We start from the raw sequence: 26,437 nt of genomic DNA on the forward strand, positions 1-26,437 counted from the left end.
TAAGTCATGCCCTAGGGGCATATAAGAACGATATTGGCACAATGTTTTATTTATTAATTTTTTCCTTTAGAGCAGGGCACTTCGTATCGAAGAAGTTGTTGTAGAAACTTCGAAAAGCCTACATTTAATTGGAAATTCGAGTGGATTGTGCCCTTTTTAATAGTCGAAAATGATTGGAAGGCGACTAACACCCCTCTCACGCCCAACATTTCCCCAAACACATCCAATCAAAATTTTGAGATATCCATGTTGTTTATTGTAGTTGAAAGTTCTGGAAATTCGCTCTTAGAGGATGACAACCACCCTAACAAACCTTAGGGTAAGGGTTGTAATTTATGCCTTGGGGGCATATAAGGTGTTTATAGAAAGCGTTGTCGTTTCCAAAAGGGCTCATTCGATTGGAAATCGAAAGGCCTAGTGCCGTTTTTAATAGTCAAAAGTGATTGGAAGGCTTGACATTTTTATAGATCGATGTGGGTATAATGTATTATTTTTGTTCTTGTTGTTGTTTAGACCAGGGCACTTCGTATTGAGGGAGTTGTCGTAGGATCTTCGAAATGGGCTCATTCGATTGAAACTAGAAAGGGCTGATGCCCTTTTAATAGTTGAAAGTGATTTGAGGGCAACTAATCCCCCTTCAACTCCCACCCTCCCACGCCAACCCTCCCATTTCTGCTCTTAAAATTTAACCAAATCTAAATAGCGTAAGTGTATCCATGCTATCAAAGAAAGTAATCAGATTTTTTTTTGCGAATGGTATCTAGTTTTCCATTTCAGGTCAACTAGAGGAGGTATGAAACTAAATTAAACAGTACTATTTTTCAAGGCCGTATCCAGGAGGGGGGGTTACCCGGTTTAAACCCCCCAAAAATTTTTGACCGAGTCAAAAATTAGTCAAAAAAATACCTGTAAAGACAAAACCTTACCAGAAAAAAAAATATGCAATTAGGTTACCCCATGTTCGCCTTATTATGCAAGGTCAGAACTTGCATAGTAAATTAGGATTAATGGGGGCTCGAGGTAAATTAGGATTTAAATTAGGTAAATTATGTCGGACCTTGCATAGTAAATTAGGATTAATGGGGGCTCGAGGTAAATGTTATTAGAGAGTGCAAGATTGTCAGTTCATTTCAGTTCAATTTCGGACTTGGATAAGAGAAGAGCGATTTTCAACATGAAGAGGAAGTGTGACTTTACGTTGTTTTTCGCGCCAACGCGAACCAGGGATGTTTCTGAAAGTGGCGTTAGCGGGACGTCTGTAGAGCATTCATCTACATCAGTGGATCTAAAGGGAACTGTAGCCATCGTTGAAGCTTCCGAATCACGCACACTGGAACCAACCACGACGCAACACGCACCTGCACCAACCCAGTCTCTGTCTTTGTTTGCAAGTGACGAAGATCGCTTTGTCAACAAATCATCCAGTCTCGATTCAAATTCTAAACTTCGTTTTCTGAAGAGCCCTTGGACTCCAGATATCTCCTAGATTTTTCGAGTATACGAAAAACAGAAGCTGAAGTTTCAGTTAACTTGACTCGCTCGTTTCAGTTGGTTATCCTACTCTCCGTCTGAGGACGCTGCTTTTTGCAGATTTTGCGTTCTGTTCTCGTCAGAGACAACTGGCAAAGCCTGCCAACAGCGCTCGGGGAATATAGTCACCAAACCATTCAGGAACTGGAAGGATGCGATAGAGTGCTTCACAGCTTACCAACAAGCAGAGTTTCATAGAAACTGCATCGTATCGGCTGAAAACTTCATTTCTGTCTCGGAGAAAAGGCAGGACAGCATCGTTCACCAACTAGACGCGGCCAGGAAACGCAGGTTCAAGAAAATTGCCAGAATTTGCGACCAATTGTTGAGACGGTGATATTTTGTGTGCGGCAACAGCTTGCCCTTCGTGGTACCAACGATTCCGGTCCCATTTCGGTTTCAGATCCAGTACCTTCTCACAATGATGGCAACTTCCAAGCACTACTGCGGCTGAGGGCGAGACACGGTGACGATGTTCTGAAAAACCATCTTCTTTCTGCGGCCAGAAATGCCACATATCTTTCTCCCATCATCCAAAATGGTATTATCGCCGCATCCAGGGAGCTTCTTCAGCAGTCTGTTGTGGAAAAAGTAAACGCAAGTCCACGCTTTTCAGTGCTTGCCGATGAAACAGCGGACGTTTCGAATACCAAGAAGCTGTCTGTTTGCGTCAGCTACACTTTCAAAGGGAACCTGCATGAGGACTTCCTTGGTTTTACCCCAGTTTCTGATTTGACTGGGCAAGGTCTGGCTTCATCAATCCTGCGATTTCTCGAAAGCTTTGGTCTTAATCTGAACAAGATGGTTGGTCAGGGATATGACGGTGCAGCAGCGATGAGTGGGCATCTTAGGGATATCCAGGCTGTTATACGTGAAAAGCATCCGACGCTCAGAAGGCTCAAAACCTGGCTGAGAAATTCAATGGGAGAAGAACGATTGAGTCGCTTAGCCCTCCTTGCAGTCCATAGGGACGTTGACATCTTCCCTGACAAGGTCATCGACATTTTTGCAGGGAAGAAAAATCTTCGCCTGGATTTCGTTTTATAGATATTCGCCCTTACTTTTAGAAAAAAAAAAAAAAAAAAAACTTAAAAAATATATAGACTACTTCTACTATTTGGCTTCTTTTTGCGTTAAATGTTTTTGCTGTCTCCAAAAAAAAAATGATACAAAAAAAATTAGCTTGTACTATTTAACTGTATGTAAATACTTGTCTTTTATTGCGTTACTAAAAAAAAAAAAAAAAAAAAAAAAAAAAAAAAAATGCCCCTTTAAAATGTGAAAGTATGCCTAGTGGACGCGTCCTCGTTCGCAAGGGGTGGACTAATGGTCTCGATCTAACGTAATATTGCTCGAGGATGTCATACAAAGTTCACGAGAAAAAATCGGGTAACCCCCCCCCCCCCCGAACAAAAATCTTGGATACGGCCCTGCTATTTGTGTCCAGATTTTTAAAAGGGTGTATGTTGTTAAAAAATGATGTAAATTTTTCTCCAGCATACAAATAGCAGGCCAAACTCTAAAGTATTAAAAATGAAAAGATTTAAAGTATTATTTTCTTTTTCCCTGAAAACACTCTGTCAATATAAAACGAACAGAAATTAATTTAAAAAACTTTTTCCAAAAAATAAGTTTTTCAGAGAAAAGTAAAGAACGCCATTAAAAAAAAAACTGATGAAAAATATTTCAAATAATTTACCAAGCGTGAAACTACCAAAAATCAGCATCGATAAATAAATCAAAACCAAAACGAACAGAAATTACAATAAATAACCGAGTCAAACTCAAAACGAGCAGAAATTAACATAAGTTGGGCGCAAAACCCCTATGCCTTCCGAAGCCCAGAACAAAATTTGCACTTTACTAAAAAGATACAAATGAATGTGCATGGTCAGTTTAATATAAATATACTGATATTTAGTAATCAAAATTAATATTATTTGATTTATTAAAGTTGTAAAAGTAAAAACATTTATCTTTTTTATTTATCTTTTAAACATTTAAATCAAATTTTTTTCGAATAAAATATTTATTTAACTTATCATTTATATAATGTTGATCATAATACAATTTTTCGGAATCTTCCTCAAATATAGCTAAATAATATGAAACAAATATTCATCAAATAAAATAGCCGAAACCAAGAGTTGCATTATAGACACTGTGGCCAAATAGATATTATAACATGAGGATTCTACATTGTTTTTCCTATTTTTAAATGTGGTCTACTACGTTAGATACTTTGATCAGTCTGATTAAAATACATAAAAGCAATTTTACCCTCGATAATCATGAGAAGTTGATTTTTAATACAGAAAAAAATTGAATTCAACTCAAGTTCACAGAGGGTCATCAAAGTCAGATTAGGTCACAATATTAGAGCAGGGTACCTTCTTGGAATTTCTTGGAAATTCGCTTACTTTTAGAATGTAAAAGCTTTGTCACCTTTTTGAAAGTCCACAGGCGCATACTTTGTTTTGATTTAGTTCAACGTCCGCTTAAATATTTCTTATATTTGATTACTGAAGTTATATTAGAACGAAAATGTTCTAGGACAAAATTTGCAGTTAGAAGTCAAAGCAAAATTGTATTGAGTAACGGAATGTTTTAGTTTAGTTTGCTCACTTTTTCATTTCCCAGACAAATGGCTCTGCCCAACAGCTTTTGATAACCTTCTATAAAATTTGATGTTGAATTATTGTGTTTTCGCTAGTTTATTTATACTTTTTCGTAAATGGTTGAAAATATCAGAAAGATGACTAGGGGACGGCACAGGCGGATATAACAGAGATCATACCGGCTATGTATTCCACTTTTGCGCTGAAATAATTTAATTGGAATTTTTATTTCACTAATATTTTATCTATCATTATTTCCTAATAAGGTAGAAATTCGGTCCATGAAGAGATAGGTTGAAGGATATTAAGAGTGAATTGCACACGAAAACTGTGTAAATTCGCAACCCTTGTGACAAAATCACTGTCTGTGCTGCTTCATGAGGACCAGAATGTCGATTTTCAATTTCATCGGCATTTCAAAAATTCTAGATGTATTTTGCTGTAAATTTTCCATCATTCAATTTTGAATGGACGATTACGGGATATAAGGGTTTTTAGGGGGGATATCCCTAGATGTTCAGGGAAAGAGAAACCCTGGTTAAGCTGTAGCCTGAAATAAGAATTACCATCTTTCAAGGCTTATCAGCTTCCCAGAAATTGTTAAAAAAATTAGAAAATAATAATATATTGAGTATTGAAAGAACAATATATAACAATTGGTATAGATTAATTTTCCCAAAATAATATGATTTTTGTTTATATAAAGTATCGATATTTTTTTTTCAAATAGAACATTTATTTAATGTATCATTTATAAAATGTTGTTAATCATGCAATTGTGCAGAACCAACCTCAAATATAGCTAAATAAGATATGAAACAAATATTCTGCAAATAGAATAGCTGAAATGAAGAGTTGCACTATAGACATTTTGGCCAAATATATGTTTTATAACATGACGTTTCTACATTATGTTTCCTATTTATAAATGAGGTCTACTACGTTAGATACTTTATCAGTCTGATTAAAATACATAACAGCAATTTTACCCTCCATAATCATGAGAAGTTGATTTTTAATACAGCAAATATTGGAGTCAAGTCAAGTTCACAGAGGGTCATCAAAGTTAGATTAAGTCACAATATTAGAGCAGAGTACCTTCTTGGAATTTCTTGGAAATTCGCTTAGTTTTAGAATTTAAAGAAAGGCAAGGGAGTTTTACCTTTGGATCAGCTATTGTCATCAAGAATTAAGAGCTATGTAATTTGACTGACTAGCGTACCTTTCTGACATTTTTACCAGCATCTATTTAAAATAGACGAACTATAAGAAAAGCGACTGATAGTTATATAGTAACAACTTGGTTGATAAGTTTATGCTAAAAGCATAGGTACTTTCGGTACCTGTCAATTACATCGACCACACCCAAGAAGTGAAGTTAGGTTAATCTTAATGAAATGTACCAAAAGATGATGAACATATAATGCTTCAGAAACAAAATTATGGAAACTACAACAGTGAATTCTGGAAAGCAGGTCACCCAAAACGCATTATATTAAATACCTAACATAGCCTAGTCTTTCCAACTCTATATATTAAAGATTTAATTAAAATATACATGAAATAAAATATTTAATTAAAATACAAATTAAAAAAAGGACTTAATTACTTAGTTCTGCACTTTTTCTCTTTTCTACAAGCGGATGCCTTTGGAGGTTGTTCTGTCCTTCTCTTTATTTTTCTTTTGAGCTGACAGAAACTTCACAGAGCAGCAGGGCTTTTCAACACCAGGGAGCAATATTTGTTTTTGCTTCTCTCCCCTTAACGACTATGTAGAACTCTTAAATATTATCTAAATAACTTCCCGACAGATTCTGCACCTGGGGACAAGGGTACCCCCCTAATTGGAATAAAAATTCCAATTAAATTATTTAAGCACAAAAGATGGAACACATAGCCGGTATGATCTTTGTTATATCTGCCTGTGCTATCCCCTAGTCATCTTTCTGATATTTTCAACCCTTTACGAAAAAGTATAAATAAACAAGCGAAAACATAATAATTCAACATCAAATTTTATAGAAGGTTATCAAAAGCTGTTGGGCACAACCATTTTTCTGGGAAATGGAAAAGTGAGTAAACAACATTCAGTAAGGCGATGGAGAAGTAACAACCAAAACAAACTTTTTCCAAGTCTACTCTCAAACTGATAAAATTCTGCAAAGACTTTATGCCTATACATCATTTTAAAGCGCGAATCACAATCTCTGCTTGTGATAGCCATTTCTTCTGAAATAAAAATATGATCTTATCAGCCAGAAAAGAATGAAAAGTATTTGATTGTCTGGACCAGGGCTTCCACTCTCGAAAATTAAAATTCGGGGACAAGTCTTAAAAATTCGGGGAGTTTAGTAGAGACGACCCTAAAGGTCCCACGGGGACTCCTAATTTGGGCATAGAGTCATTAGGGAGAATGATTGCGTAATCGGTCAATGACCTCTTTTTCCAAGATCTTGCTGTTGTTTTTGGCCAATTGCCCGCTAGGGGATAATGTTATGATCTAGAAATAGGAAACAGTATTTGTTGTTGTTGTTGTTGTAAGTGCATGCTCGAGATCTAGAAATAGGAAACAGTATTTGTTGTTGTTGTTGTTGTAAATGTATGCTCGAGGCAAATGTTATTAGTTTCCAGAAATAGGAAACAGTCAGATCACATGTTTTCTTCTTAGCCAATCAGAGGTCTGGTTACATATTAGCGGTGGAGGGAATATGAGCAAATGATTTTTGCTATAGTTTTATTAGTCTGTGAATAAAATTTAAAGGAGTGAGAAGAAGAACAGTTTGACTTTATTTATTTGGATATGTATTTGTGTTGATGAGTGAAATGTTTAACTCATTAGGAGTTGACAGTGCAGTTGATAGCAATAATACAAGAGCACCAAACATTGCGGTGGAAATTGCAAGAGGATCACGGCTTTGTCTGGAATGTGATGAAGTATATGCAAGATATTTGATATCCTTGAGCAAATTTAAAATGGAAGATCAATTATGTTTCGCCGCAAAAGTTGATATAGCACATGTGAGTAGACATCAATGTGCTTTAAGTGCATTAGTGAAACATATCGAAGACAATAAACTCTTTCGCTAATTGTACATGCTTTTCTGCTTAGGACTAACGAATCAGGGTCAGTCTAGAGTCAGCAGTCAGAGTGAAAGGATTGAAAAATGAATAAATTTGAGAAAGAGAGAATTAGATCAAATCTAGTGTTTATGGAAAAACATTTGATTTCGGATGATGATTTTCTCGAGCTATCTCTTCAACGCAGGATATTTTCTCGGGAAAAACTTGACAATATAATGAAAACTGATTCTTCCCCATTGGACTATTGTATGAAACTTTTAAAATGTGATTCAAGTGCTTATAGTCAATTTATTGATATATTAATTGGAACAAAGCAGAATCATATTGTGGATATACTTTTGAAAACATTGCCAATGGATTCAATGCAGATGGTTCCTCCTTCGAAGGAGGTGACGTCACAGAGCTACTCCTCCCCCATTCCTCCACTTTGAATTTATCGAACGAGGATGATAAGTTTCGTTTTAGCTGTGAGAGAGTTGATATCGGAAACCAAAAAAATGTTCTATATATGTCCATTGTGCATGTACACTCTTGGCAGTTGGACTCAATGTGAGAATTGTACAATTATTGATGACTATAGTGAAAAGTGCAAATTATGTAATCCTTGTAAATTACATAGAGGCTATGCAGTACAAATTAAAGGATGTAATTCATGTCTTGAAGAGATTTGTGACTCTCACCCTAGAAAACATCTATGCTCCAATTGTCCCTATGATAAATGTTATCAGTGGTAGAATACTTATCCTGGTACGGTTGGAAATAACCCTAAACATGATTTTAGTTTATTTCTACGATATTGGTATCGTCGTGGATTCAAATTATTCTGAGAAGAGGAGCCAGGTCTACGATTCAACTGTTGGGGTAACAAGACAATTTGGTTCCTTCATCCTCGCTTTAATGACACAGCCTACTATGACTATAAAACAAGAGATTATTATTTGGCAGTTACCGAATGTGATTCACCACTTGAAAACACTGTATATGATATTGCTTCAAATAGACAGATTGAAACTCGTGAATTTCATATATGAATGCAAATAGTATCATTGACTATACAAAGAGATATGACAAGAGTGAAGTTACATTGTACTGTAGAAAGTTTGACCCTGACTTTGCCGTCAATCAAGATCAATGTACAGTGAATCCAAATTATTTACCAGCATTAGTGGTTCACGGCACTTAGGTATACACCGATGAGGAAATCTAAAAGTGTAGATTTAAAGATAATGTTGTATATATACATTTTATTAATAAACAAATTCACAAACATTTTTTAAGCACTTTACTCTTAGGGCACTGAAATCAATACTTAATAGGTCTGAGAGGATATTTTCCACTAGGAAGTCGTTCAGACGTGGATTGTCACTATAAATGTGGAGAAACTGCTTGTAAGTATAGCCGCGACATCGAAACACAAAATATAGTAGTGCATGGAAGCCACAGCTTTTAGTCGTTAGATCCTGCACCCTCTTCCGATTTTGAATAATAGTTTTCCCACTGCTCTCAGTATAGTTGCTGATGTGGGGTGTGTAAAATGTATAGGGTAGACCAACAGGATCAATTTTTCCAAGAAAGTCTGAGGGCAGACAATAGGATTTGTACTGGGACATGTAGGGATCCATATTAAATACATTGATTATTTGACTGGTGTTCATGGCGCCAAGTCTAGTAGAACACTGCCATCGGGAGTGATTTCTCAATAGGTTTCATATTGATTTAGTGAGATTAGTGCAATACTCTAAGCCAATGGGTCGGCAAATGTAAACTCAAGACTCTCAGTCCCCATACGTACGATACTCCTATCCTGTGTGCCAGACAAATCCAATGCAATGATACCATGTGTTTTAGCAAACAGTTCTTCGGTTATACCATTTTCAAGTAGTTGAGAATCATGATCTAGTGTTTGCATGGTCAACTCATGCAATGTTCTATAGGATTTATCAAAGGATAGATTGTAGAGTGGGATACCGTTTACTTTGCACACAAGAGATGAAAGTCCAAACATCTCGAATTTATGTGGGCATTCAGTCCATGATCCTATTGCACTGGCGCTTTTTACAAATGCCAATGCAAGTTTCGAGGGGATTTCGCCATTGATAAAGGATGAATCGGTGAAGGTGCGAGACCCCATGGCAATATGACGGTGATTTGTGATTGTATGACGAAAAACTAGTTTAATACTATGTCCATTGGCACTCAGCTTTTCCACGGTTAAATTAACAGCACTCATGCCCTGCTGTTTGCGCCTAAGGACTATTGCTAAGGTGAGAAAGAAACTTAAATCGGGATTGGCAACCATTTCCTTTGCAAAAATGAATTTAGAGGGTGATAGTTTTAGTTTTATTTACACTTTAACACTGGACGGCAACCATTGGGTTATATTAAATTTTTCATGAAATATTTTTCCAACTAGATGTAATTCACTAGTTGTAGCATTTTTAAGTGCATCTGTACTATCAGTATTAGTAATATATTCATATCCATTGGAGGTGCCTCTCAATTCCATGTAGGACTTGGGTGTCATCAGCATGAATTGTATATAACTTGCATAGTTTGAGAGATTATTGCTTGTGCTCCCCAGCGTGCCATTGATGTAGACACTAATTTGACAAAATGAATTATGTAGTATACAATTTTTATAGGATATCCCATCGGCTCGAATTGGCATTGTATTATTGGATTTCCGGACTTTTATTTGTAAATCTATAAATGTTGAAGACATGTCCATAAAGTAGTCTTCATTGGAATAAATTTGAAAGTGGATCTTATCAGAGAGGGGTTGTTGAGGATAAAATTGTTCATAGTATCCATGCTTGACACTCACATCAACATTTTCAGCATTGAATAGATTCAATAAGGCGGTGATTGAAGGTTGAGAATCCTTATGCGGCAGGTAGGACATCTTAAGCGCTGAAATCTAGTTTCGATCTAAAAGGTCTCTTTCTGGGGCTTCTGTTTACACTACTTGTCGGCTTTGTCCTTCTTTTTTTAGTCGAGAGTGGTGATGTCTTTCGTTTCAGACCTGAGTAGAGACTAATGAGTGATGCATTGTTTCTTGACCTTTTTAAACCTTTACCATTTTGTTTTAATTTCTCGCCAAGGGTTCGCGCACTGGACGTAAGATTTTCCATAGCACTTTTTTTAAAATCCTTGCCAGAGCCCCAATCGTATAGTGTAGAGGATGCAAAATCTGTCGCAGCCGGTACAAGATATTTTCTAGCCAGTGGTAATGAAGAGCGAAACAGCTTAGCAAACCAACTGCCAAGACCATAGCCATACATTGACGAGCGACCCTTTTATTAGTCCATTCCATTGCCCAGTTGTCTCGGACCAAGAGTATTAACATAGCAGTCAATATCAGAACAAATGAATGCCACTTTTCTATTCGACATCTTGTTGTTGAACGATGGGCCGAAAATGGCATGTAATCACAGCCAAACCTTTTGATATTGCTAGAGGGTCACCTAATTCGGTTCGTAGTGTTAACTGACAGAGTTCCAAATAGGAAGTGTTTACGGGAATATACTGAAGATGCTTTATATTGTAGTGGTGAATATGTTCTTGATTGGTTTTTCGTTCAAGAACTCGTAGGAGGGGAACGTTTGAATTACCAACCGGAGATGTTTCCACAAATGAAGCGTAGAGAAATATACAAGTGTCCTTGGAGAAGGCAGGCGGGTAGTCAGCAAAAATAAAATTAGTGTTTCCGGCACTTTTACCGTTGATTATATTGAGCTTAAAGCCAAGAACAACCTTTAGGTTATCATTGAGAATAATCTTTTCATTGGCAATGGGTGAACTAATGTAGATTTTGTCCTCATCCTTTGAATAGCTGAAATGAAAAGCTTCTTTTTTACGATCGGAAATTCTTTTAATGATAGTAAGACATAAATCATTCTTGCAGGTGAGCTCCTCGTAGGGTAATACAACATATAGATATTCAAATGAATTGATCTTTTCAATTTTATATCGACCGCTAACGAGTGGCCAATCATCATGTTGATCGCTAATGAGAGGCCAATCATGGGGTCTAATTTTTTTTTCATATTCACGATCCTTTCTCAGGATGTCGTAGGTATTTTTGAGAATACAGTCGACAAGAGTCACTTCATACTTTCCGTCAAATTTAATGGTGGGGCAGAGTTTCGTCCAAAAATCACTTGTTCTATTCAGATCATTGTAGAGAGGATCAGAAACATTGGACAGGAAAGTCACATAGAAATCATTGGGCATTGTTAATATCTTCAGCACTGACCCAAGAATCAAACTCCGAGTTGTATCCTAGCCAGCGAACAAGCAACTGTTTCTTGCCCCTACGAGTACGACTCTTTAATATCTTTTCAATTTGATAAATTTCACTAGTGTTTCTAACTTTTTGCAGTTCATATTCATAAAAACCGCCGAGAATCTCATCATCTTTGGTGTCTCGCAGTTGATATGTCGTTGGCTCGGTGTCCAGGATTTGGGACACTTTAAAAATTTCAGTGCTCCATTAATAATTCCCTTTTTCAAAAATATTGGTGGTTCTATTAATTCGAACAGTATCACCAACATTGAATTTCTTCTCTTTCTTCTCATTGCCATTGGAGTATTGCTTTAGAAAAGCATCAAATGTATTTTCCCTGTAATGGACCTCTCGAGGACTAGAGTTGGACAGAGATTGATGTGGTCGATGGTCGTATATCTGCACGATTTTATCCAAATCATGAATAAAAGCTGGTGTATTTTTCAGGGTACAATATCTTGAAATTAATAGACGAATCGTTCTTATTAAGCGTTCAGCCAATGCAGCCTTTATCGGGCTGTGACTATGATAAAGTGTTGTATTATATTTCAATAGAACCCTTTGCACATGAGGATTAACAAATACACTACTAAGATCCGATTGGATTTTTCCATACGAATCCTGTTCAAGAATACTTTCAATGACCCGAGCAACTTCAACACCTCTCTTTGATCGTAATGGAATGGCATAACCATAGCGACTATAGACACTGATTGCCACTAGAATATATTTGTAGGGTGCATTGTGACGCAGTTGAATTGCGTCTAAAGTTAAAAGACCCGTTTGCATTATATGCAGAGGGAGAAAGGCTTTAGTTTGTCGATATTGATTGCCATAAAGCCTGTGATTCCGATGCAGTGTGTAACTCGGTTCATTCTCTAGATACTCTTTTGTTTTTTTCAATGTGGTATCGGAGACAACTCTAGAAAGCGTTTTGGGTGAATTTAAGCTTCCCGCTTCGCAAACATTTTTATAGACACCTTCCAGAGATTTATCCATTCTGAGCGCAAAAACGTAGTATAATGTCCCCTCCCCTTTTACACACTCGTGGACAAATTGATTCGTCGTTACTTTTGACTACCATCTACAGATTTTGTAAAATAATTGCTGCTAGTGTTTTGGAATATTGAAGCTTCTTATTTTTTAAATGGCGCTGGTGTTGTTGGAGGACTATATTCCCTTAGGTTCTTTAGAATTTGCTTATTGCCAATAAGACTTCTGGAGGCGTTCGATACAGTTAGAAAGATGTATAGATTATTGTCAAATGATAAAAGTCCTTTACGATTCGTCACCATATCACAAATTAAATCAACCAGATTATAACTTTTTCCCTGAATTATAATTCGTTTCCCGGTGCTGTCGACTTGAACTTGATCACCAGTTTCCAACATGAGATAAGATAATACTGTTTTACTCTGGTCTCGATAAGTCAGTGGCAAAAGGTTTTCAATTTTCAATACAATTGAGTTCAATTCCTGTTTAGAGGGATCTGTAACAGTGGTGGCGGGTCTCTCACAATAAGGTCTATGTTTGGCAACACGTTGCAATGCATCTTGAACTAAAAGCAGTTTTTATCATCGGCAATATTCTCACCATTAATGAATTTGCTTCGAGTGTTTTCTAAATGTTCGACGGGCGAGAGGAAAAGTTCATTTGGATTCAATTTACAGGGTTCTGCAATCTAGAGAAAAGTGTTTACAAGACCTGCAATTATTGGTAGTAAAAGTGTGAAAAAGCTACCGCCCGCTTGAAGGAGCCATGTTCTCTTAAAATTATTTCCTATTTTTTTAACATCCCAGGCGCGTAAATTGGTACGATGTTTGGGTGTCTGTGTTCTAAAACCATCTGGCAGTTGAACATTGTCCTCAGTTAAATTTAAACAAAGTTCAGATATTAGATTAATGAAATCATTGTCAACACCATGTTTGAGTATGGCCTTCCTAAGCAAGGGTTTTGAAGTGCTTAAAATGGTAAATAAATGCCGTTGTTCGTGTAGTTTCTTCAGTGTCATAATGGCAACTAATGGCTTTTTCTACTGTTCACCGGTAGACATGCTGTAATATATTTGCTAAAAATGTCAGTGACTACACGTAGATCCTCAGGCGTGCTCTGATTAAGATCTAGCAAAGTGTAACCGTAGGGTTTATTAGTCGCCTGAGTGTACGCTGACAACAAAAATTTTGGGGCGCCGGGGTATATCTGTTTATTGAGAGTTATTAGCGAGCTAGAATCACGAACATCTCAATAGATAATATAGATAGTGGAATTCAAGGCAAGGGTTCGCATAAATTTGCTCTGATGAAACAGATTGTGTAGAACTAGGGTTATCGAAATGTGTTCATGGTGGGAGCAAACAGTGAACAGTTGTAACATTTCCTGTGAGAACTGTTCAATGGATTCAGCCAAATCATCAATAATCAGCCACGAGTCCGATTCAATACTATTGAAAACATCAAGTCCCCGTATGAATTGTATTGGTATGGTTGTGGCAATAGCTTTTATTTGATCGTAGGACTCCTGCCAAATACTATAGCAATAGTAGAATTTTTTTTGGTTTTTCCAAAAACATTTTCTGACAATTTTGAATTATTTTAGCTAAAAGTGTTGTTTTTCTCGACATTGAGGGCCCACACAGAAACGATCTGAAGGGTGTTTTAAATTGATACATGCTGTTGACAACAGTCGGACTATAACTAACTGTAAATCATATGTGTCCAATGAATAAGTAGTAGCAATAATTTTCCATTGATCTATCTATTCAAGAACAACAAAAAGAATATTTCATGGCAGCATTTATTTCGACAACATGAAAACAAATATTTGTTCAACATGAACAACGATAAAAATGACACTTGTTCAACAAGAACCTGAAAATTTCATGGTCAACATGAAAACTCTATTTGTTCAACATGAACAATGATAAAAATGACACTTTACGTACAACAAAAATAAAAACACTTTTTTTTGTCCATCAACAGCAATAACACTTTTTTGTACAACACTTATTGTATTAAAAACACTTTTTTTTACAACAACAACACTTTTATGCAGAACACACACACACTTTAATATACAACAAAAAAAACACTTGAAAACAATAGCACTTGAAAACAACAACCGAAAAAAAAACACTTGGAACATGAACTAGCATAGTTGAACATTACCGTGAATTTAAAAGTGGGATCCCCCCAGGGTCACGGGGCCAAAGGCCGCCCGGCCGTGGGCGGGACCCCCCCCCCCCCCCCCCGGGAGCCACGGGACCCCCCCGCCGGAAGCCGGCCGCGGGACGGGCCCCCCAACCCCCGGGAGCCGCGTTGGAAAATGGATTGTACAAAATAGTTGTCGTCACTGCTGATACAGGTTAGTGGTTGGGTTAGTTGAGGTTTGTTAGTTTATGAACGGGTTGGGTTGTTAGTTAATTTATGAATGGGTTGGTGGTGGTTAGTGGTTGGGTTAGTTCAAGTTAGGTTAATTTATCGAGACCAAGTTGATTGCGATAGTCTATGCATTTAACTCGGTCTGAAATACGGTAGTGACCATGAGGCATGGCACTTACACCATTCTCGAGCACATAGACTTTGTCGGATATACACGACATTGCATTTTTTTTTCCACTCTTACAGTATAATTTCTATACTGTAGAGAGTGAATTGCAAGCACTTGTGCTCTCGGCACTAGGCTACTTTCTACACAGTCTCTGTACACGCTCATGTTGAAATTGCTCTTTAAAAAATGTGTAGGCACCCCTTTACACTCCTGCTTTACATCCCCACTATGTGTTTCAACGCAATAAACTTTAGGACCCGGGAACACCCCCTGGATATCAAATCACTACCCGTCTCTGATTTTAACATTAATAGTTGGTTGTGGGCTTGACGTTTCACTAACTCGGGGTAGAGTGATGGATTCCAGTTGGTGAAATCCATCCGCGAGCTGATGTGTTCCCCCTTTTCTAAATCACACAATAAATCTTTAGTCCCATTTACCTTTAACAGCAGAGAATCTGTATCCCCATAGTAAACTTGAACCGCCCCCTCCCGTGGCCATTGCACCTTGCACACATTGTAAAAAAACGACAACATGAGCTTTTTGGAAATTTCTAGTACTGAACTGCCACCCGCTATATTCTTGTTCAGTACCACATTTCGCTTTTTCCTGTGTAGAAGAACCATGCCAGCCTCTATGCTCGTGAACGATGTAAAATTGGGATCGGCAATAATTCGTGCACACTCTAGAGGATCAGTTACGACGTCGCAGCGAGATCTGATACGAACGCCGTCACATATTTTGCCAAACGCTGACTTTAGGATGAGTTTGTACAATTCCTTCTCTACCTTGGAGTTTGCCCTAGAGCGTTTATCGACAAAAGTATCGATAAACGTTTTCAAGTATGGTTGCTGATTGAACTGTAGGACCCTATGTATTTAAGGGATTTTGAAACCATTGTTCACCATCCAGTGCAAAAGCACATGATGAACAACGATATTCTCCTTAGGGTCCAAATCAGCAATCACTTTTTGCTTAGAGGGAGTCCAATGCATCCCCATAACCTCAAACAATGATTAGATGTAGGGGCTCAGCGAGTCTCTGGTCACGGGTCGATTGATACAGGGAAAAACAAAATCTTTGACTGAGTCGTGAAGTGCCATCGGAATTTGACCGTCAATTTCAAATAACCATGCTTGTGGCCCGTTGTCCTCGACGGTGTTAATGTCGGAGAACTCACATGGATTCTCAAGCCATTGATAGTTCCCAGACGGCAAAGAGTAGTGGGACATTTCCGCGGGGTGCAATGAGTTCATGTCCAAGAACGCTGCATTTGACATTACACCGGTGTTTTATCCGCTCTGATCGGTTGATAAGACGCGGTCACCATGAAAAACATACCCTCCCCTCATTGAACGCTCTACAAAAAGGTGTTGATCTACGTCTCTGATTAGGCCTATTTCCTCCCTACTAATTTTTAAAATCAAATCCTTCACCAAATGTGGTGTAGAAAAATAGTAGCCTATATCTAACCCGAGCTCTGAATAGATTTGGTCTGTGTTCTTACAGACTATATCCAACAGAGTTAAAACGTCACTGGCCAAGTACAGTCTACAATAATCCCACCCATTTTTACAATTCCCCTTAGCCCACACCTTCTTGGGAAATTTATTCTGCTCGGCTGTGCATTCACTGTTGGTCAGTGAATTGTAAAAAGCTTCAATTGGAGGTAGTTTCACCTCGCTTAAGCGAGCGCCAGAACAGTAATAATCGTATGCATATACACCTTTGCAGGTTAATAAGTCATACATTTCACTGTCTGGAAAGTGCTGTTTAAGCAAGGGAAAGCTATCAAAATTGTCGCTTTTCTGCACTTGAATCAATTGATTCAATGCCTTAGGAAAAAAACTAAAGGAATCTAAATACCTGACTTTATTCCAACACGTATGCCCATTATCCACTACCTGCCATTTCAGTTCGAGAAGCAACAACTTCTCGGCCGATTTGGGAATAATGTTATAGGTAAATGAATTATTCACCCATAGACTGTCTACTCCCCCTCCCTCCCTGTGCATACGTGCCAGTGCTGGTAAAATAAATTTTAAGTCATAATTTACATTGTGGATAAAAACAGGGATAAAAAACTGTTGGCTAACATTTAAGTTTCATGATTGATGCGCTACCCCTCTAAAATTACTACCCCCAGATGATATTTCCTTCCACAAGTGATCATGGTCTCTGACTTTCCCCCTCCCCCCTCTTTTCCCTTTAGTCCCCTTATCCCCCTCTTCAAACTCCCCCTTACAAACCCAACATGTTTTTTTATTTTTAATCACGAGACGATCCTCTGCAGACAACACCATTGGATAATGGGTATTTCTCAAACGAGAAATAACACCATTAGCCGTGCCAATTAGTTTAGTCAGTGCCTTGACCATGCACTCCCCCTCATCCAATATTTCTACTATTTCTAACAACCGCATGGTGTTAGAACTGTCTCTTTGCGCATGAGCATAGGACACCTGCAATAGCCTGATGCTCTTTGATTCGGTTTGGAAATCGGGGATTATTCACCTCCACCAGCTTAGCTTCACAGTCTAAAGATATTTTGTTGCACTGGAGGAGGGTGTTTTGAAAATTCTTGGAATATAAAATCGCCCTATCCCCAGAAACTGTTTCCACTGTCTGATAGCCATATCGGCTACAATGCCTCATGTGATTTTGCAGCTTTAATTCAGTCCAAAATCTAGAGAGGCATGCTGGACAGTAGTAACGTGTCCCCCTATTTTTACCCTCCCCCAGAACTCTACTAATGTCTGTAATCGGGTTAAAATGGCCAATTGAATTGGCAATGTCACTAGGTGGTGTATACAACAGCCAAACCCAGTGTTTGACTAATTCAACTGAAGGGCCTCTTACTGGGAAAACCACCCCCTTCTTTTTAGAATGAACCCCATCTTCAAATTCAGTTTCATACTGAACCACAATAACACCGATATTTAAATGGGCATTAGCCCTTTCAAAAATATCAATGGATCGTAGCGTTACTGGGTATTTTCCCTCTAAGGAAGAAAAATCTACAATTGGGAAATTGGACCCTTACTCTACATGTACAGCCCAATGATCTAAATTTGTCTTGGTAGAGTCATCTTGTAGAGGCGGAAATGCTGATATGAGGAAAGTATACTTGAAACATTTACTACCTGTTTCAAAACAAATCCTCTGGACAACACGACAAGCTACTAGATCTGGATTATATTTTAAAACTATACCCTCATCCCTATGCCCCCATCTTAACATAAAATCTTTCTTAAATTTACAAATATTTACACTTAAATTTTCAACAAATAAAACTATAGAGCTGCTTCCATTTTCGTTATAATTCTCGAGATGCGCTATAATTTGTCCTAACCACTCGCAAAAAACACCTTCAAAGTTTTCTAAATTCGAATAAATTACGCGCATCTCGGAATTTACATAATGATAATAAACTTCACTTTTCCCCTCATTTAAATTAAAAACCATTAAAACAATAGAAACCTTAATTGAATCCTACCTCCCCACAACTGAATTTGGTTCTCCGGTAGTGCACGAATTTTATCTAAATAGTCATGCACAATTTCTACGGGATCAAACACAAAATTTCCCCCCATAAGTGAATTAAAAAGATCCCCAAAAGTCGCAGTGTAAACAACTATATTATTTAATATTGAATTTGACAATTGAAAGTCTGGGAATGTTGTACCCCCCTCCCCCTCTTGTATATTATCCCCTCCCCCTCCCCCAAGTTGTTCAACAATATTTGGGGTATGTGAATGCTCCACTTCAGTTGTTTGAAGTGGAAGTAGGTAATCAGTGGGGGATAGAGGAGGGTTCCCAGTTAATTCCCGGGTAAAGTTGTCTAAAATTAGCATGGTATTTGGACTTAGCAATGGCAAGTCCCCCTCTGAACTAGGAACATTACCTTGCTCAACTGTGCTAGGTTCTACATTGAAATAATTACTTAGAAAATTATTAATATTAAAAGGTATTTCATCGGAATTAACAATACCATCCCATTCATTGATATGTGAATTGTCCTGAATGATATGAAATTCCGTAGACGCGAGTTCTTCCTCTCCTTCACCAACTGATGAAGATTGTGACATTGAATAAGGGAACCATGCTTCAACCTATAAATGAAAAAAAAGCTTATTTTCAAAGTGTTCAAATCACCCCTACTATTTTTAAAATTTGGATTATTATTTAAAGTCAGCGCTTAGTAGTATGCACATAGTAGCATTTGGTTAATTCACTGTTCCCCCCACAACTATCGATATTCTGAAAGCAGTCAATTTCCAACTTAATATAAGATATTTACAATCTAAAACGTCGCTTTAAATAGAAGATGACAATTTGATTTTGTTCAAAAAATAGTTTATTTTCAAAGCGCTTCCCGCGGCGCTTCCCGGGCCCGCATCGCTTCCCGTGACGCTTCTCGAGCCCGCAGCGCTTCCTGCGGCACTTCTCGACCCCCACCGCGTGGCTCCCAGCCCCTTTACATAATGTCTACCAAAAGTTGAAATATTCGCTTAGACGACATAAGTCGCTATTTCTCTCTAATTCCCAGTTCTACAGATTCAGTGAACTCATCACTAGCCCACAATTATTGTAACCTATCGCGCGAGTGTTCCGATTTCCAAGACTGAACTTCAGACGAGGAAAATACAACAGTTAAATGTCGGGAACCGTCAACTTGGTTTCCCCTCGCTAGAATCTTGGCAATGGTTTGTAAGATTGAAAGCTATTTTAAAAATATCCTTGCGCAAATTAGAACGCCGATATGTGACAGATAGATAAATGGGAATAATCTCAGTTCCTTCTTCTCTTAAAACTATGTGATATTCAATTGTGAAAAAAATAGCATTTTGAGTTTCAAATGGTGAGATAGCTGTAAACTAGAAATTACCTAAAAATATTATTATGAGATAGTGAAGAGATAGCAACAGTACAGAGAAAATAGCAAAGATTAGAAAAAAAGAGCGGTTTGACAAGCAAAAAAATTACATTTAGATATCTCTGAGGGAGGGCAGAGAAAATAATGGTTGGTGGGGCGAGGGGTTAATATTTTAATATCTCTGAGATACACTTTTACAATGTTGAAAAATAGTGAAAAGAAAGGACTAAAAAATATTGGAAGTAATAGATATGTATTTCTATAAGATAGGTAGGAAAAATGCTCACATTTACAAATCCTGGCTGCACTTGGGTGCCGGAGGGTCCAGGTAGCGTGTGTTCGAGGGCAACCTCACGATTTTCTATAGTTCCTGAGACCCTCGACAATGTAGGATAAGAGGATGACGGGTAAGCTACCTCACAATTTTCCGCAACTGCGGCATTGAAAGTATCCATCCTCTGTCTTTTGGGTTTTCGAGCTGGCTGTATTGTCACCTGTGCAGATGGAGCTTGGGCAGGCAGTGTAGAGCTAGAGGGCATCGGACAGCGGTTATATTGAACAACTGTTGCAGGGGTTATATCTTGGACCCTAGCTCTCTTACTGGGAGGCGACGGGCATTCTTCACAATTTGCCTTACCCCTTGCTCTCTTACTGGGTGGCGACGGGCATTCTTCACAATTTGCCTTAAAGAAGAGAAAAATTTTAGTATGATAAATAATTTCTCCCTTTTTTACTGAAGGAAAATTAGTACTCTCAGCTCCTAACCAGAATTTTGTCTAGAAAAGCATTTATCACTAAGAAAGCCCCCCTACGCCAAAAGCAATGCAATAGGTAAAATTTGCAAGAAATGCCCCTATTTTTACCTTGCTGAGAATTTTTTTTAATGTTTCCCGTCTATAGGTCTTTAAAATAGAAAAAAGATTGTTAGCCTAGCAGCTTATAGGCCTAAATTACAATCTAGGATGTAAATTTTGCAGACAAAATAAAGCTATTTTTTTTCTTAGAAACCCTCGGTCCTCTTACTGCCCTAACGCGAAGAAACAGTTTTGTTTTTCATTTTAAAATGATGGCGTTAGAAATGAGGCATGGCCCCCTCCCCCTTTACATAATGTCCTAAATATGTTGTTAGACCTTAATTTGAAAATAACGAGATTTCACCGGTTCTCCAAATAGAGAATGTATAGGCCTGCGCTAAATTATTGCAATTTTCTGAAAGTGTTTTCATTTGACGGAGAAACATTTCCTTTGACTTGGCCGCCGCGTTCGTAAACACACAGGAAAAGGGGGACAAAACTCATTATGTCAAACCAGAGCGGCATATTGCATTAAGAATTGGCGGAAGTCAGTGGTCGCTTTTAGCTAGGATATAGAATGCTTAAAATTGTATAAATTTAACGAAAAGAAAATTATTTCTATTATGAGAATTATCATTGTAAAAACAATGAGGGAGTGGGTTAGGTTTTGAGGGTAAAATAGAAATTGCATAGGCCTGCGCTAAATTATTGCAATTGTCTGAAAAATGTGTTTTTAATTTAACGGAGAAAAAGTTCCTTTGACTTGGCATCGCGTTCATAAACACATAGGAAAAGGGGGACAAAACTCATTATGTCAAACCAGAGTGGCATATTGCATTATGAATTGGCAGAAGTCAGTGGACACTTTAAATCACAATAGCGAAAAGCTATAATTTATCAAAATGATAATTATTTCTATTTGCGAGAATTTTGATTGTAAAAACAATGAGGGAGGGGGGTTAGGTTTTGAGGGTAAAAAGAACATATTTTATGTTTTCTATCGAGTATAAAGATTGCATAGTGATGTTTGTATTAGAGTGGGAGGGGGGGGGGAGGGGATTTACCTGAATATACTGGAGGGTGACCAAGGAAAATAATTTTATTTTGAAAATAAAAAATTAAAATGTATTAAATCAGAACTTACATTGCAAATTGAAGTTGGCACGGCTTCTAAAGAGTCAAATTTATCCATTCTTGTGTCATCAACTATGTCAAAATACTTTCTGATAATTTAATCACATTGCATGCCCGTTATATACAAAATCTCAAGGGTGAATTGTTATGCAACGGCTCGCTGATTGGCTGAGAAGGAAACACGTGATGTAACTGTTTCCTATTTCTGGAAACTCATAACATTTGCCTCGAGCATACACTTACAACAACAACAAATACTCTTTCCTATTTCTGGATCATAACATTTGCCTCGAGCATACAAGAACAAATACTATTTCCTATTTCTAGGTCATATCATTCTCCCCTAGCGGGCACTTGGCCAAAAACAACAGCAAGATCTTGGAAAAAGAGGTCATTGACCCCATTAACCACGAGTTCTCCCTAATGACTCTATGCCCAAATAAGGAGTCCCCGTGGGACCTTTAGGGTCATCTCTACTGAGTTTTCGGGAACAAGTCTTCAAGATTCGGGGATTTTTTTGGGGAAAAAACAAAATGGAATTTCGTTGCGAAAATTTGGGAGCCAAAATTGGTTTTAGCTTCGTTTTCAGGCTCAAGTAGGGCTTGTATCTGCGTAGTAAATCAAGCCTTTTACAAATTAGGTTTTAGAGCCAGAGCCCGGAATTGGAATTCATAGCTGAAAACACTTATTGCTGATATTGCGGCAACAGTTTCGAAATTTTTTTCAAAAAAAAAGAAGAAAAATAGTGAACACGTGTGAACTATAAATACCAGTAGCAATTTTTTATTAAGTCATTAATCTCAGTAATTCATTAATAATATTAAAAGCGAAAACAAATATTGTTTGCGGTTTCTAGATAAGTAAATTAAATACACAAATTCAACTTATAAGTACGGGGTAATATTAAAACTTAAAACAAACAAGAAGTAAGCTAAGCAAGTAAATTTAAACTTAAATTAAAAAGGGAATTTTGACGACAATTGAGACATTGTTGGTTTTTCATGCTGCTTCTAAGGACTTAGGTGTTTACTTCCCCCCCCCCAAAAAAAATCCTCCTATGGAAAAACGGAAAATACCCCCCCCCCCTCCTCTCAAAAATATACCCCGCAGAAAATGCTCTCCTGCTGAAAATACTCCCCACAGAAAATACCCATTCGGAAAATATCCCCCGCCAAAAATACCCTTGGAAAATACCCACCCCCGTGTTGAAAATGTCCCTTCGAAAAAAAGATTTTTTCATTGTTCGTTTCAACTATGCTTTCCTTTCGTTGGGTTACCTCATAATTACGATACAGTCAAAAACTAGCCCCCAGCCCTCCCACTAACCCTGTGACCATTCATACTCGAAAGGTAATGCTTATTGCAGTCTCAATTCTATATCAGCCCATCTAATGCCTGGACTTGATTGCTGTAGGCTATAAATCATATAAAATTTACTAATTCTTTTACTTCGCACTAACATTATTTGACATTATTAACCAACTGTTCGTGATAAATATGCCCGAAAATATTTAAAACTTGACAAGAAAACAATATGAGCCTAATACCCAAATTTCTACTTTAAGCTGTATTTTCAATTTTCTTATGGATAATATTTTTGGGTTACTTCCGTTTGAATCCTCTACTCCTTGACCTTTTACATAGTCTGTAGCCAAGTTTTGCCTCATTAGGAGTGGGAGGGAGTTGTGCATTTCTTATGGTAAGAAGATTATATTTAGGGATAGTTCTTAGGAAGAAATAAATTATACCACATTTTCTTTAAAAAAAAAAAAAATTATCTCAGAGTTAGCCTTTTTACAGGGTAATTAATTGTTAAAGCATTAGAAGTTCTAAAGGCAGGCCTTAAATATTTAAACAAATTTAATCGGCTATCCCGAATTTTAGCAGAATATATTTTCTATAAAATTTCGTTTGCCTAACTAACAGGTTTGGAAGACCGTAAAAAGTTCATAACACTGCAGTTTAAAATATTACACCCACTGAAAATATTACACGGGTGAAGGGACCAGAATAATAATTGCGAGGGAGTGCTGGGTGAATACGTTTGGGAATAAAGGGTGGTATGACAAATACAATTCTCAGATGAAAAGAAAAGAAATTAAATTTTGCACACCGAATGAAACAAAAATTTAAATAGTAAGAATTCCTGGCAAAAATATCAATTTCTTCAATATATTATGCTTTCAATTATTAAGTATTAAACATTAATACAGTATGTCAAAAACCGAAAAGAGAAACCAAATTGAAACTTATGATTCGGTTTCCAAAACAATTCTCTTTCTTTAGAAGTTCAATTTCAAAATCCAGAATCTCACTGAGCGTTCCGTTAAAAAAATTCAAGTATAATTTTTGGCTAATTTTGTCAAGATACTTGACCACGAATGATGTAAATGTAAGAATCTTATAGCATTTGGAATACTGCATTTGAAATTATTCAACCTAAATAAACGAAAGTAATACTTTTGTGAATATATAAAGAACCGTCTATAATTAAATTGTATTGGTCTGGTTCTTATGCAAAGTAACACAGGAGACGAAGATTGACGAATAAGAGAGTAGTGAAAAATTATGGTATGTACAGTAATGTTTGCTAGGGATAGTCAATAGGGGTCAAACTGTGGTTGAGTGATTTTCGGGGAAATTTCGGGGATTCGGGGAAAAATAATTTTTTCGGGGAGACATAGATTTCCGGGGAAATACCCGAAAATTCAGGGATAGTGAAAGCCCTGGTCTGGACTTTAGGTACAAAAAGAATTGAATAATCAACTCTTGCGCTTGTTTTAATTAGAGGATTATACCAGGACAGCAAGATACCGCGGGGCATGGCCCATTTTCGCTGCAAAAATATCGCAAAAGGGGGCCGTCCGGGTTTTTGATCTATTGGGATTAAAAGCTACACAAACGAAGACCTTTCGCTTGTGGTTGTGAACTTATTTCTGAAAAATAAGTTCTGTTGATGTTCTTTTTAGTTTTATATAAGCCTTCTGAACTTTGCAGATAGAATGGTAAAATTCTACTTTAGCTACTTTTGGCTATTTCGGAAATAGGTTAGGTTAGGAAAATGAAAGTTTCAGGGATGCGTCTACAGGCTAAGGTATGCCCCGGGAAGGTGTTTTGAAGTATTTACCTCGACTCCTCCCTTTAGAGGGTCCTAACCTTTGATGACCTTTAATTGTCGAGTGTTATAAAAGTGAAACCTTGCAAAATAGATCTTCTGCTTAAATAAAGTACAATAAAATACTTTTCAGCTTCACAACTTTGCTCAATCCCAATTTATAAGGTTTTAAAGATATGCAAATGCATTTCCTAGATTAAAAAAAAAAAAACATTGATATGGCTTAAAATTCTACTCAACTAACAGGAATTGCATTTTCAAAACTAAAGCCAGAGAAAAAGAAACTGAAAATCAATGTTTAAAGTTGTTTTGTCAAAATTTCAATAGGTATAGACCTGTCATGTAGGGAAATTTCAAGAGCCTCTAGAGGCAGAAGGAGTGGAGGTAGGTACAATGAATGTGCATTGTCAGTTTAATATACCATATACTGATATTTAGTAATCAAAATGTTAATATTATTTGATTTATTAAAGTTATAAAAGTAAAAACATTTATCTTTTTTCAGTAAAGTGCAATTTTTGTTCTGGCCTTGGGAAGGCATAGGGGTTTTGCCCCCAACTTATGTTAATTCCTGCTCGATTTGAGTTTGACTCGGTTAATTATTGTAATTTATGTTCGTTTTGGGTTTCGTTTATTTATCGATGCTGATTTGTGGTAGTTTCACGCTTGGTAGATTATTTGATTTTATTTTTGCTCATTTTTTGTTTAATGGAGTTCTTTACTTTCTTTGAAAAACTTATTTTGTGGAAAAAGTTTTCTTAGTTAATAGTATCATAAAGTCAATTATATACTGAACGAAACTGATCCGTTTCTGTGGATGCTTGGATTATGTAGGCCTATCTTAATTTTGATGAGATTTTCAAAAATGCCAAGTTTCAGCAGGGAGGGGGGGATGGACAACTGGGTTCAGGAGGAAAGTTATCCTCCTGCCCCATAGCAAATTATGCCCCTTTTACTCAATTACTTCCCAGAACAGGAATTTTGCCGGGGTATTTTTCAGGGAGAAATTTCCACGGAGGAGGAAAGAAATTTTCTTCAAGGGGTTTTTTTTGGGAGGAGAGAATATCCCTATGAGAATTGTCCGGGTTATTGGGGTTGGTGGGAATGAAAATGCCCTGAACCGAAAAACACATGTTGTGTGTTTTGAGATTATTTACACACATTGCTGGGGTAATGTTTTTTGTTCGAAAAATATTATTATAACCTTGCAGTTTCAAACTGCAATAATTTGAAAAAGGGACTTAATATTTGCTATCTTTATTATTATGTTTGCTATATTGTAGTATTTTGATTCGAGGCTGCTGATGTAACCCTGCGTAAACGATTCTACTAAGGCAATCAGTGGCGCCAATTTGGAGGTTAGGGGTCGTGCTCCCCGTTAAATTTTGAAAAAAAATTGGCGAGCATTTTTGTTCAAATAAATTGAAGAAAGAGAAGAAACGACAATTTTACCCCCTC

At 37.2% G+C, this 26,437-nt stretch overlaps 1 protein-coding gene across 1 annotated transcript in view; it reads left to right on the plus strand.

Moving 5' to 3' along the window:
• Nucleotides 1-26,437, plus strand: part of LOC148942228 (cell adhesion molecule 1-like) — a 410,054-nt gene that overhangs the window by 159,074 nt on the left and 224,543 nt on the right. The gene's annotated exons all lie outside the window — the stretch shown is intronic.

This window comes from Artemia sp. Qi Xiang Cuo, chromosome 17, assembly GCF_049724085.1.
Source record: "Artemia sp. Qi Xiang Cuo chromosome 17, ASM4972408v1, whole genome shotgun sequence".
NCBI lineage: Eukaryota > Metazoa > Arthropoda > Branchiopoda > Anostraca > Artemiidae > Artemia > Artemia sp. Qi Xiang Cuo.